General features: G+C 32.2%; 1 protein-coding gene across 3 annotated transcripts in view; it reads left to right on the top strand.

The window, feature by feature from the left end:
* LOC135841698 (uncharacterized) overlaps window positions 1-13,772 on the top strand; it is a 231,690-nt gene that overhangs the window by 50,517 nt on the left and 167,401 nt on the right. For all 3 annotated transcript variants that reach the window (XM_065358821.1, XM_065358819.1, XM_065358820.1), the window contains one exon: window positions 5,410-5,504. The gene's annotated coding sequence lies outside the window, so the exon portion shown is untranslated. The remainder of the gene's footprint in view (window positions 1-5,409; window positions 5,505-13,772) is intronic.

Genomic DNA, 13,772 nt, shown 5'->3' with positions numbered 1-13,772 from the left:
CAAAAGTATATAATCGGATTCCAGGGAGTGTAAAAAACCAGCCAACTGCAAAAAAATTCAAACATGTCCTGAAAGAATGGCTGATAACTAGGGCTTATTATACCCTGGAAGAATATCTCAGCTCCACGGATCAATAAGAGTTCAAATTTTTTGAAATAACCTGGAGTAGATTTTATGTACCCATAGTTTTAAATCTTCATCTTTCATGTTTTAATCTGGTTTTTTTTTTTTTTTTTTTTTTTACCCTATATTTTAAAGCTGAAATTTGTATTCTATGTACTTACATGTTTAACTTGATACGATGGCAGCAATGCTGCCGCATGTATCTCAAATAAAGAATTTGAATTTGAATAAGCGTTGTGGTTTTAATTTTTTTTAATCGGTATTTTCAGATATCAGCTTACAATTGGTCGAGCCGGGGATGTAGTTTCTCAGCCCTCTGTCGCTGACGCGTCTTATCAATCGTAGAACATCTTGCAGACCTGTTGATGTGAATTTTAAATTCACAAAACTACTCTTGTCTACAGTAGACACGGAGCATTTATATTGAAGTGGTTGATACATACTTAAGATAATAATCGATATTTTTAGGAGGTGGTTGAATTTTGACCAATTATCATAAACGTGTTTGGACAATATTTGTGATACAGAAACATATCTACCTATTGTGAATGTTCTTTTAGGAGAAAATTTTCCTATTGTGATGTTGATGTATAATGTGTTACTTACTTATCTGTGTAATTCTTCTTCGATAACTCGCCTCAGAAGTCTCCCAGTACAAACTTTTTCATCAATTTCTATAGTATGATTACAGTAATCAATTGTCAAACATTTTTACATTCTCATAAAATGTATTTTTTATAAGATATATTCTTTCATTTTAAATTCAATAAATACCTGTTTATTTTCCCACTTATTGTTTTTTTTCAAATTTAATTGAATATCGAATCGTCTAAGGTAACTTTTAAAAAAAATGAATTCCTAAATAATCTTTTTAGGTATTTGAAAATATCTCAGTATTAATGAGCGCAGATTTCATTTCACCCAAAATTTTATGAATTGAATTTTTTATGAACAGCTTTATCAACTATCATATGTATGTAACTGAGTATCTGCACCAACTTGAAGGTATAATTGAGGGGAGGGTATTATATTCAAGATTCATAATTATCTTTTTGTAAGGTATAACTTTATACCCAGGTAAGCTAAGTGCAATTGAAAAGTCGACTATACGTATAAATCATCTCAAATTCAATGAACAATGAATTATGTTTGTTTGTCAGAATTTGAAAAAAGTTTCAAATTGGAATGTGTAAGTACATTACCTAATACCAATAGTAGGTAAGAAATAGTGATTTGTACTTGCATGAGTGCGTTGATACTTATCAATTATATTTAGAATGATTGTAATTAGTGCCTAAAAGTGATAAGAGAAAAAACTTTCAACGGATGGAAACCCAAACGAGTTCAAAGTACAATGTACTGTTCTGACATAAAGTTATAATATAGGTACTGAGGCAGACATAAATTACCTCAAGAAAACACTTAATAACAAAATAATTAGATATGAAACTTTCACAAGTGCGTAATAAAGCAATCGCCAATGTCATTTAATCGATGATTATTTTTATTGATTATTTTAATATTTACATACGAGTACAATTCTACTAATGGGGTACAGTTATAGGTAATTAAAAAGATTTAAAATGAGTTTTTTAAAAATTATCTTTAAAAAAGTTTTTGCAGACCATCGATGCATATCAGAAAATGAATTCCTATACATAATCGAATTTGGTAGAATAAGATAAAGCGAGTAGAGTTTGATCAAGTATGTAGGTACATGTTTGCAAAAACGAACAATTTTAAAGAAAATTTTCCAAAATCGTGAATTCAAAAATCAGCTAGGAGGTTCCTCAGTGTCTCAATCAGTTAGAATCAAAGCTCGAAAATTGAATGATAATTCAAACATCAGCTTATTTTACAACTCAATTGGATCACGTTTTGGAATCAATCAATATTGGAACTCGAATTGAAATTTTCATTGGGGGATTAATATTTACCCAAAAAAAAGGCGTTGAAATTTTTTTCTAATTCCGAAGGATTTAGCCATTTTTCAAACGGTGAAAAATCGTTTTTGATAATCTTGCCAAATTGGTGACATTTCCTTCGAAAATTTTCTGTCTTTTCAGAAATCTTGAATGGAAAATTGAAAAAGTTGTATTTGCAGCAATATTTTTTTTTCAAAGATTCTTGGAGTGTATATCCTGAATTGAAAAAAATGTACCCATGATTTTTTTTAGAGTGGGGTGAGAATTTTCATTTTTCAGTCTGCGGTTCAAAAATGCTAAAATTCTCCTCGGCCTCGTGAAATAGGTATTAAAAATATTCACCAACAAAAAATATTCGCAGCTGGAATCTTCCGATTTGAATGAAACCAAACTAGATCTAATAAATAAACATTCCCTAAAACCCCCTCGATCAAAATTTTAGGGCTCAATATTTCATTTTAAAATTTTTGGCGAATTTTTGAACGCTTAAAGAATTGTTTTTACGTCGATTTTTCGACTTTTTCATAAAATAGCTACCTATAGATCTTTATTTTCCTAACAAAATGGAGCAGATGTTCAAAATTATTTCAATCTGTCCCCTCCTCTCTCTCTCTTCCAAAACTATCAATTTTATAGGCCATTCTGAAGGCCTCGGCGAGTATTTGATCTTCTCCAGAAATTTCAAATTGGTCCAGAAGGGTCAGAAATGAACTTGAATGCATCGATAACATTGACCTTTTGACCATTCTAAGTGGCTATACAGGAGTATCAGGTCAGTTCAAAGGTAACTTTTTGAACATTTTGTAAACTCCAAAAAACAAAGTCAATAAATAAAAAATGGAATTTCACAAGCGGTTTTTTAGTTGTGAAGGGCTTATATGTATAAATCCAAACGATTACTATGACCCGAAAACAGTCGATTTCAGACCATTTTGGAGCCTCGTCCAGCGAGATTTTAATTCGAATTTTCCAAAAATATCAATAAAACAATCCGGAGCCTTAATTTTATAAAAATTATACTTATACTTAGGTATTAAAATTTCTAGCCTTTTGAAAATTTTTATTTTTGGAAATTAATTTCGAAAACAGTTTAAATCTAAAATTGAAAAACATCACATCGATTTTACAACATTTTTATGCACTTTGAAAATTCATGACAAATTTTTTCTGTTCGTATAAAGTTTTCGGTATCAATGGAAAGTTTTTTCCCAATTATCTACATAATAAAATATGCTTGGCCAATAAAAAATAAAGAAAAATGAAAAATAAATAGACCAGAAATGAGAATTTGTGAGCTGTAACTTATAATAATTAGGCTTGTGATAATGAAATGGATGATTTGGGAGTACAAGTAGATATCATTCCATTATTCATTACAATATTATTTTTAATAGCAATGTTTTTTAAAAACAGATAAAAATTAATTACAAACAAGTCGATAACCTCGAGTCATACAAATTTTTTCCTAGTTATGTAAATTTTACCCATTTTAGATTTGAAATTGATATATTTTTGATGAAAAAAAGTATGTATGTGAGTGATTTTTTTGTGTCATTGTATTTTTGTGATTTGCACTGGCTCTATTTTTGTAAGATAATATGCCTATATATAACAATGATAGGTAGTGTTAGGTACCTTTGAAACCATCAGTTTCGGTAGAAATGAAATTTGTCTATTAAAAAAGCATAATTATATGATCCACAGTTCCACATCTCAAAATCATATCATTTTGAACTGCTGAATCTGATTTTTTCAATTGTTAACAAATTTTTGAAAAAAAATTAGGTAGCTCAATAAGGATATTAGTGTTTTTTTCGTTTTCTTTTTTTTTGTGGCAAAAAAAGTGAATCTGGAGTTTAAAAACTAAAAATGCTTGTTGAATCCTGAACAAATCGATTTCCAGCATCTTCGAACTGATCTGAAACATCCAGAAAAGGTTTGGCTTTTCTCCGGTGTATTTTAATCATGCAATAACTTATAAACTTCAGCAGCTGAAAATTTAATCTCGTCAAAAATTTAACATTTAACTTCATGAATTGATTGGAACAGAAAAATGGTTGAAATTCTCATTTTTTTACCAGTTCAAAATTTTACATTTCAAGGGGGAGAAATTCCAAAATTGTCTATTTCTGAAACAAAACACTCGAAACTTCCATTATACCTATCCCTTTCAAAAAACCTCTCAAATAAATTCTGACCATTTTTGTGCCAATCTGGGCCTCCAGTGAAAGCAACATTGGTGATGTCATCTGTCGTACAGTTCTAGGTCAAGCCTCCTTCCTGAAGTGGGGAAAGAAGAAGGGAGGAAGTCATCATAAACTCATAAATTTTCTTTTACCAGTATCCATCGAGAACTGCAATAATAAGAATCGAAAAATTTGCCATTTTAGCGAGCGAATTTCATTCGATTCACGCAGACCTAAAAAATCGTTAGAGTGCGAAGAAAAAGCTTATCGTCTATTTTAAAAACATAATCTCCTCGGGATATTAGCGTTTTAAAACACAGCGACTATTCATTTTATCATCTCATTACACTATTATAACGTAATGCGAGAAAATTTAAAACCATGCACAAAATGTTAATTCAAGTCGTAAAGAACATACTTATACGCTAAAAGCATAACGCTGCGATAAAAAGAATACGAGTAAGTGAATTAGGTATAGCCGAGAACGAATCTAATTTCGAGCAAAAAAACGAATCGTTTACTCCATGATCAGACCAAAAACAACGCTGACACTGGCTCGTGTTCAAGCTGCCTATCCTCATTCCTTTAATCTATCCTTTTTTCTGGTACCTAGCTACGTTTAAAGTCATTCCTCTCGTATAACCTCGAGCTACACGAGCAAAACTTTCAACCAAACGAAAGTATAAAATGACTGTACTTTGTTGGTAGTATACGTTTTTAAAAACAAAAGTACTTAACGACATGGCGTTTAAGATGCTGTTTTCTTGTTTTAAAAATAATATTACTCGGTGTATTAGTGATACTACTCTGCCCTATTTCGTAACAACTTTTCTTCCTTTTTTTTTCAAACGTCAAGAAGAGGAAGACGTGGAAGGACGCCACAATACACAACAGCTAATTGATATAGTATTTTACCACGATGAAAATCGTCTTGTGCTAAAAGGTTTGCCGATTCGGTGAAATCAGAAGGAATGTTTGTGGCAGATTTCAATAATAAAGCTTATCTCAAAGATGTGCTTTTGATCTCAAATAACTCTCCTCCTACCCTTACTTACTTCTATTTTATAGTTGATAGGTAAACATAGATAGCTTATGTGTATTTTGTAGGTACATATAGGTAGATACACATTTTCACGCCAAAAAAGTATACTAATACAGAAACTTTCTGTCCTCAGGTATGAACACCAGCGAAACGACGAGCAATTTCAAAGTTAAAATGATCAGTCAGTTTTGAAAATCTGCGCTAACGTTGAACTGTCAAATTTTAAAGGTAAGTCGATCCGATGATAAACGCTTGTGAACATTCTTCGCACTCGATGTAATCTGCTTTTGAAGTATTTCGCGAATAACGTTGACGAATTTATCCCCCTTTAATACGAAAGATGTCTTTTTGTCAGATTTATATCTCGTGATGTTTGAGAATATCTCGCTATCTACTGCGCTGTCGACATCGTCGCCGCCTCATCCAATCGAATAGCTAATTTACCACCGCTTACATTTTCCTTAATTATAAGCTTATTCTCTACAATATCTCATCAATCGTCAAAACAAACCTATTTCAAAATCAAAAGGAAACGAAAACATGAATGGTTACAGGCGTTTTCCTTATTGATGAAACCAGCATAATACGATAATTGGTCTGGAAATAATAAAAGGTCGCAAAGCGCGGAATTTCATCTCGTTTTCAAAAAGAGTTTTAGATTGTGTTTTCGCGATTAAGAAAAGAAATTGAAATAGACAAGAAGATATAGACGTGTGGAATAAGGATGAAAAATGGTTAAGGTTCACTTTTTGATTGTAAACTCATTCGACATGGTATTTAGGTAATTTTTTCCAAAATTTTCAAGTTCCCACTTCCAAAAAACTCTTCTCTTCTACCAACATTGTAAGCTTCTGCTCCCTCCTCTTTCAGACATTCCAGCTCTTCGATCTTCGAATCTTCCTCTGCTCATACGTTCTATTCACTCATGCCCCTTACACCTGAATGTTTTTTGCAATTTTGGCAAAAAAAAAAACAACTACCTAATTCGGCCTTTTTTATTGGAAAGCTCGGAATTACACATTACAACTGATTGTAAGAGCTGGAAAATTTTAAAAAAATGAATGAAACGTTTGAAGCGACCTTATAAGCATTTAACTCCACAGAAAACATCGAAAACATTGCCTACAAACATTTAAAAAAATAAAAATGAAAATGTAATTTTGAAAAAAAAGGAAAAATGGAGCAACATAACGTTTGAATAAGTTTTCCATGATGTTTGGGTAATGTTCTGTGACATTGAGGTAACATTTCTATGGCATCAAGATAACATTTCTGTGATATTTTATGACGTTATAATACCGTCTCCATAACTTTATAATAACGTTTCCGTAACACATGGATAACGTTTCCATAACACATGGATAACGTTTCCATAACATATGGATAACGTTTCCATAACGTATGGATAACGTTTCCAAAATGCCCCAACATTAAGGAAACGTTACACCAACGGTATGGAAACGTAATCAATATGTATGTTTTGGAAATGTTATCCATATGTTATGGAAACGTAATTCATACGTTATGGAAACGTTATCCATAAGTTATGGAAACATTATCCTTAACGGTATGGAAACGTAATCAATATGTATGTTTTGGAAATGTTATCCATATGTTATGGAAACGAAATTCATACGTTATGGAAACGTTATCTATACGTTATGAAAACGTTATCCATACATTATGGAAACGTTATCCATACATTATGGAAACGTTATCCATACGTTATGGAAACGTTATCCACAGTGTGGTCAGCTTAAATTTAAAACAGTACTGTATGTTCAAAACGTTTAAAACAGTGTTTCAAAAGTCGAGAAAAAACAGACAGTGTTTACTCGTAAAACAAAATTCTGCTTAAAATGTTTTTTTTTGTTTTAAACAAGTTTTTTTTCAACTCCAATTTCCTAAAAAAAACACCTTTATTTTTCAATTTCTCATTGAAAAAGTTGTAAAATTGAAGGAACTGAACTTTTAGATTTTCATTCTTCTTCCTATACTTTTTTCTTAAAGGCAAATTTTGTGTTTTGATTTCAATTTTACAAAATTTCTTGAGCCTTATAGCTATTTTATGACTTCACATCTTTAAGTTGATGACTGGATAATGTATATTTGAAAAACTGAATCCAAAACAAATGAATTATGTTACAAACGTGTTTAAAACACTTTTAAAACATGTTCAAAACACTTTTAAAACATGTTTAAAACACTTTTAAAACATGTTTAAAACACTTTTAAAACAAATTAGAATCCAGCAGTTATAGGACCAGTAGCACAATGCCGGTTTTAAACCAGAGTTGTAGGTTAACTCTGGTTTAACTAAAATGCAGTGTAGCACAATGGACGATTAAACTGTTTTTACAGTTCAAACCAGGTTTTATTTAACTCAACAATTTTTGGAGGTTAAGGGCCGATTCCGCATACTTTATTGCATAAGCAGCAGGCAGAATCCTTGACTAAGATTCACACGTTGCCAGTTTACTTAATTCAAGTACATTCACTTTTAAGTACTTAATCAACTCTGATCAAATAAATTTACTTGTATTTATTACTTTTCATCGTGAAATAGAATGGATAATCTGTCAATCAATTAAAAAATCAAGTTACTTGCGGTAGTTTGAATTGAATAAACTAGCAGCGTGTAAACCTTGCTTATCAGCATGCATCTTCAGATCTGGAGATCTACTGAACAGAATTAGATGAAATTTGAAATATATATACTTTAAAACAATTAAAAGAAAATGTCGGAAGCGATTTTCATTTGATTGAGTATTTTTCGCAGAATTTGAAATTGAAAATGAACGAAATTTGAACACTTTTCAATCATTGATAATTCCAAAACTATTCAAGTAATTAAAAATCCCATCCGACATTTTTTTCTAATTGCTTCATAGTATCTATATTTCAAATTTCATCGATTTTCGTCGGATAGATCTCGAGATCTCAACACTCGAAAATCAGGCGGACCGGGTATGCAATTGTGTATGCGGAATCGGCCCTTAACCTAGGATTAACAAATCGGTGTGTGTTCATTGGTTGTTTCAAGTTGTGTGATTACTGATTATTTTGCAAATGGTAACCAATAACTTCAAATAATACCAACTTTTGACAAAGACGAAGTATAATTACTTACATTGAATGACAAAAAACAAGAATAATATTGTTGAATGTAAAATCTCGATTCACATCACCACCATACTGAAAAATTTGATGACTATTGTTCAAAATTGGACATTTTACCTCAAACAAATCAATTTTTCCTATCTAGGGCTGAAAAGTACTACTTTTCCAACCTTGCGAGAATCGCTCGGATGTAAAAATAAGTACTTTCCACCCTCGTTCAGGAAAAATTACTTCACTAAACTCGAAGAAAAAGTGATTTTGAACTCGTGTGAGTCAAAAATCACTTTTTCGGCCCTCGTTGTGTAATATACTATTTCAGCATCAAAAAAATAAATGAATGGTGGAAATGCAAAGTGTGCTAAGTGCCATTGACGTTTTTCTACAGGAGAGCGTAAAAATGAGTTCGTGTAACACGTTTACGTACGTCTTATGGAAAACGCTATCTTTAGGTGTTTATTAGTACAACTTAGAAAAACATTTTCTCTAATATTACACTACAAGCGCATGTGCGATGACACATAACATTACGTTGAAAAAACGCGTTCTGAAAAAAAGTCAATGGCACTTAGCAAACTTTGCATTTCCACCATTCAAATCTAGTCCACTATTTGTTCAAGAATATTTATTTTTTTAAATTAATTCAAAAATAGAACTTTGTTTCCAATTGTAAGATATTTCTAATCATTAAAAATACCTATGTAGGTAATCAAAAATCATTCCAAAACATTGATATCAGTGATATCACGGACATAACCAATAATAATTGTGACAAAATTTGGTTGAATGACGCGTTAATCAACGGATTAGTTAATCTAAACCTGAACCAATGTTGTGCAATGCTACAGAAGTTGAACCTGGTTCAAGATTTAAACTAAGTTCAGCTAAACCAAAATTTAAACCTGCATTGTGCTACTGGCTCTAAAACTCTGTTTTAAATTTTAAACAAAAAAAAACAGTCTGTTTTGTCTTAAAAAAAAAAAAAATTTTTTTCAACACTGGTTATCCATACATTATGGAAACGTTACTCTATTATGTTATGGAAACGTTACTCCATACGTTATGGAAACATTACTCCATATGTTATGGAAACGTTACTCTATACATTATGGAAACGTTACTCCATAGTCCATACGTTATGGTAACGTTTCCATAACGTTAGGGTAACGTTTCCATGGCGTTAGGGTACCATTTCAATAACGTTGGGGTACCGTTTCAATAACGTTGGGTACTGCTTCAATAACGTTAGGGTAACGTTTCCAAAACGTACATATTGATTACGTTTCCATAACGTTGAGGTAACGTTTCCATACCATTATGGTAACGTTTTCATAACGTTAGGTTATTCGAAATTCCATGAAAAATGTATTTGTATTTACAGACAGGTCTTTTGATTTTCTTTCATCTCGATACTGATAAGTATGATTTCATGTTCGCCTCAAAAATTGAGGGTATTTCAATTCAAGCCCAAAATGTAACGTAGGTAACAAACAACGAAAGATGATAAATCAACATCGTAAAAGTTATCACTAAAAGTCAAATTGAACATCTTCATTTCTTTTTTTTTTTTGCCCTCTCGAGACCATACTTTATATTTTTCTCTATAGATACACAAAACCTCGACGACGTCTTCCATCTCTCGTCTCTCCTATACGACTGGCTGGTAAAATTTCTCCATCGCGTAATTAATTTCTATTACGGTGACGACAGCGAACGTTATACCATTTTTAAGTTGTCAAATTAGGGTAAAACTTGAGGTCACATACATTAGGACAGGAGTCGATTCGACTTCTCCGGACAGCAGATGAAAATACTAAATGATATTTTTCATCTAGTACTAAATAAAAGCATCATCAGAGATGAAAAAGTCTAAAAGTTGTTTCAAAATATCTGGTTCATTTCGGTAACGAACTTTTTCGAGCGTAAATAATTCGTCGAGTTTTGCGTGTACATTTACTATACACTGCAAATTCTTTAGTCGGTAAAACCGAAACTTTTGACATCGCTGCTTTATTTAGTCAATTTTAACGAGGGGGAGAGAAAAAATTCTGAAGCATAGAACTCCATCTTGTAAGTCTGATATTGAGAAAGTAAGGGTATTGTCAATATTTTTCATAATGCGAAAAAAAAAGAGAAACATACTTCCATGAAACTGAATGCACGACTTTGTCGATTTCGAACTCTACGTCATTACTATCTTTGAACGTATCAACTTTGTCGACAAAAACATACAGTTTACAGATCGTATAGTTTGATTGTCAGATTTTTTCCATTTTGGAGAAAAAGTTTTTCGAAAATCAATAATATATACGATTTGTTTCATTCGTACAGATATAGTGTATTTGAGGGGGGGGGGGGGAATTCGAAAAAATAGGTATACCTACTTTCCGATTCGTGAATAAAGAAAAACAATGTCGTTAATGGAAAATTATTACGTTTATTTTAAATTCATATTTTGCGTTGAGTGGTGCGATTTGCTCTCTTAAGCAAAATCGATTACCTATTTAAAATTTTTGTTCTAAAAATTACTGTATAATTTCGATGAAAACAGATTTTTCAACTTCGACTTCCACGAGCAATTGTTCTCTCGAGAACACCGAAGTGAACTTTAAATTTAATTACGTACTTTCTTCTCGTGATATTACTAAACAAACGAAATTCCGTTTTCCCATCACGATTGCGTTGTTTTGAATTAGAAATAGAATTTCAAATCTTTCATCGGTTCTGACAGCGAAATTCTGTTAGCTTTTAATTTCCACCTTTTTTAGAATAGGTAGGTAAGGCAGGTACAGTCAATAGCTTAACGTTTATCTACATAGAAAGAGGTGCTATGTACGTGGAATGAAACTTGTGGAAGAAGTTACCTCGTATCTACCTATCAATTTTCGCGTGCGAATGGTTGAAGTTTGTAAGTGTACCTATCTGGAGTTATTCTTTTTTATTATTTAAAGCTCGAATTGATTTTTGATGATTTTCTGCAAGGAATTCCAAATTAAAAAAAAACTGACAAAATATCAGAAAGTTATTTTTGGAAGTTTTATAGGATAGGTTAATTTTAATTTTTAATTCATTGACTTTTTTTGAGCTCTTAATTCTCTTCAGTTCTCTATAAAATTTGATAAAATTTTGACTTTTTCATGAAAACTGCAGGAAACTTGTAAAAATTAATTAAAAATTAAAATATTAAATTCTCTGCCTGCAATTTTGGAAGCACTTCCCATTTTTTTGTGCTTTTTTTTTCTTTTACCTGTTTATGTAGAAACCTCTCTTTTGGCTGTATTTCTGTAGCAGAGGAAAACGTAATCTCTTAATGAAAAATATCCAGCGAGTCATATCTCAAACAGCAAAAAAAACACACATGCAATCAACTACTCACTACATCTATGTAAAAAAGTTTCAAAATTGAGCTGGAATGAAACTATAAGTTCTGGAACGTTTTCCTCTCTATTCTTCAAAGTTCAACTCCACAAATCTTCTATTTAGATAACACACCCAAAGGTTCGGTTTGGATTCCGGTACAGAGAAGATTTGGTGGGTAGTATGAGCTGGTAATTTACGATATGATATCCCACAGCTAGTAAAATATCCTTCAGGTCTATGTCAGTTTGTAATAAAACACAGGATTTTTTCCCTTTTAAACCGTGTTACAAAAAAGTTGAAAGATAACCCGAGGTAATTTGTAAAATCACAAAAAAAGAAGTAATTTTCGACGATGGGTATTTTTGCCGAAGTTGGTAGGTATAAATAATGAGACGATTTACTTTTTGAAAAAAAAAATCTGCAAATTTGTATCCCGACGTTGGTTCCGACTGCAGAAGCGTCGAAAACGAGGTTACACTTTGAAAATTTGTTTTATTTTCCAACTCGTGCGGTGTCGAAAGCTGGACATATCGCGTACGAGGCGCGATATACGATGAAGGTGTAACTATGTGAGAATATTTGATTTCCCTGGAGTATCTCGTCAACGTAAAACGTTCCGTGCACTAGGTTTTAGGGTAATTTTTATCAAAAAGCCTGTGCGTTTAGTTAATTTGAATGTTACTCGTACATCGTATTCGCATCGTTGGAAAATTCACTCCATGTCTATGATGATGATGATGCGAACACGAGTGTCGTATGAAATCTATATTTAGCTCTGTTTATGCGAATTTTCTATTTTTGGGGTTATATACTGGTAGGTACATATACGCAGGTATTATATATATTAGTGCACAGCGGGCTGTAGCTTAATACTAATAACACGTCAACTGTCGCGAATGAACATGGTCCTAATGTATATTTACATGTCGTTACAGCCTAGCAAAGAGCTTTAAGGTGACAGCAAATTCGTGTATACGTGATCCAATTTATAGCGATAATCCATTCATAAATAAGTCGTATTATAAACTAAATGAGCTACAGCAGCCACATACTAGTAGGGTAGACTGCTATGCCGCTGCTGATGTGAATTTTCGACGCGCCGAGGCGAGCAAGGCCAACTTTGAAATGTGGATCGATTTCGTGTATATATACGCCGTTTATAATACCAATATTATAGTTGTATGGCTGTGGTACCTACGAGGGAGCATTTTGAACCCTCTGGCTTCGAAATAAATTTTTAGAAAGATCACGTGAGAAAATACCAAGAATCAAATTTTTAATCACTCGAGGTAATTTCTCGATTTTTGGAAAAGTTTTTAAAATTAAAAACTGCACCACTATTTAAGAATCCTTTGAACTGGTACACTTCGATTTGGACGAAACCAAGCTGGATCGAAAGAGCATGTAATTAAACCCCTGTAACCAAGATTTAGGGCCTAAAGTTAATTTCAGGATTTTTAGTAAATTTTTGAACATTTGAAAAGTTGAAAAAGAAACTGTTTTAAGGGTGATTTTCGAACTATTTCATGCGATAGAATTTTTTTTGAACAAAGTAAATCAATGTAAATACCTAATTCCTTCAAATTCGTCTCTCACACATCAGGAACTACTACCTACCTATAGTATTGAACAATTCTAGCCGGAACTTTAAGTGACTGTGATTCTTCAATTTTTTTCAGATTCTTACTTCAAATCACTCTGAAAATGTCAAAAAAACACTTCACGACCCATAATCGTTGATCGATGCTAATTAAGCACCCCCTCGATCGCTTAGATAGATATTGCGAAATTTCAGGAAAGCGAGCTCAAAAGCGAATTTTCAACCAATTTGTCAATTCCAGAAAACGTGGGGGGAAAATCAAAAATTTTCAAGAAAGATAATTATAGATAGGTATAACGATTAATTTTTTGGCCAGATATCGTCTGGTTTTTCTACGTGATTACCCAACTCGAAAACAATCTCATTTTTCCCTTATTGAAGCTTCCAGGGAATTATCAAGTTTTTCAAGCGTTTTTAAT

The sequence above is a fragment of the Planococcus citri genome, chromosome 3 (genome assembly GCF_950023065.1).
Source record: "Planococcus citri chromosome 3, ihPlaCitr1.1, whole genome shotgun sequence".
NCBI classification, from domain to species: Eukaryota; Metazoa; Arthropoda; class Insecta; order Hemiptera; family Pseudococcidae; genus Planococcus; species Planococcus citri.
This window is presented reverse-complemented; position numbering and strand designations above follow the sequence as displayed.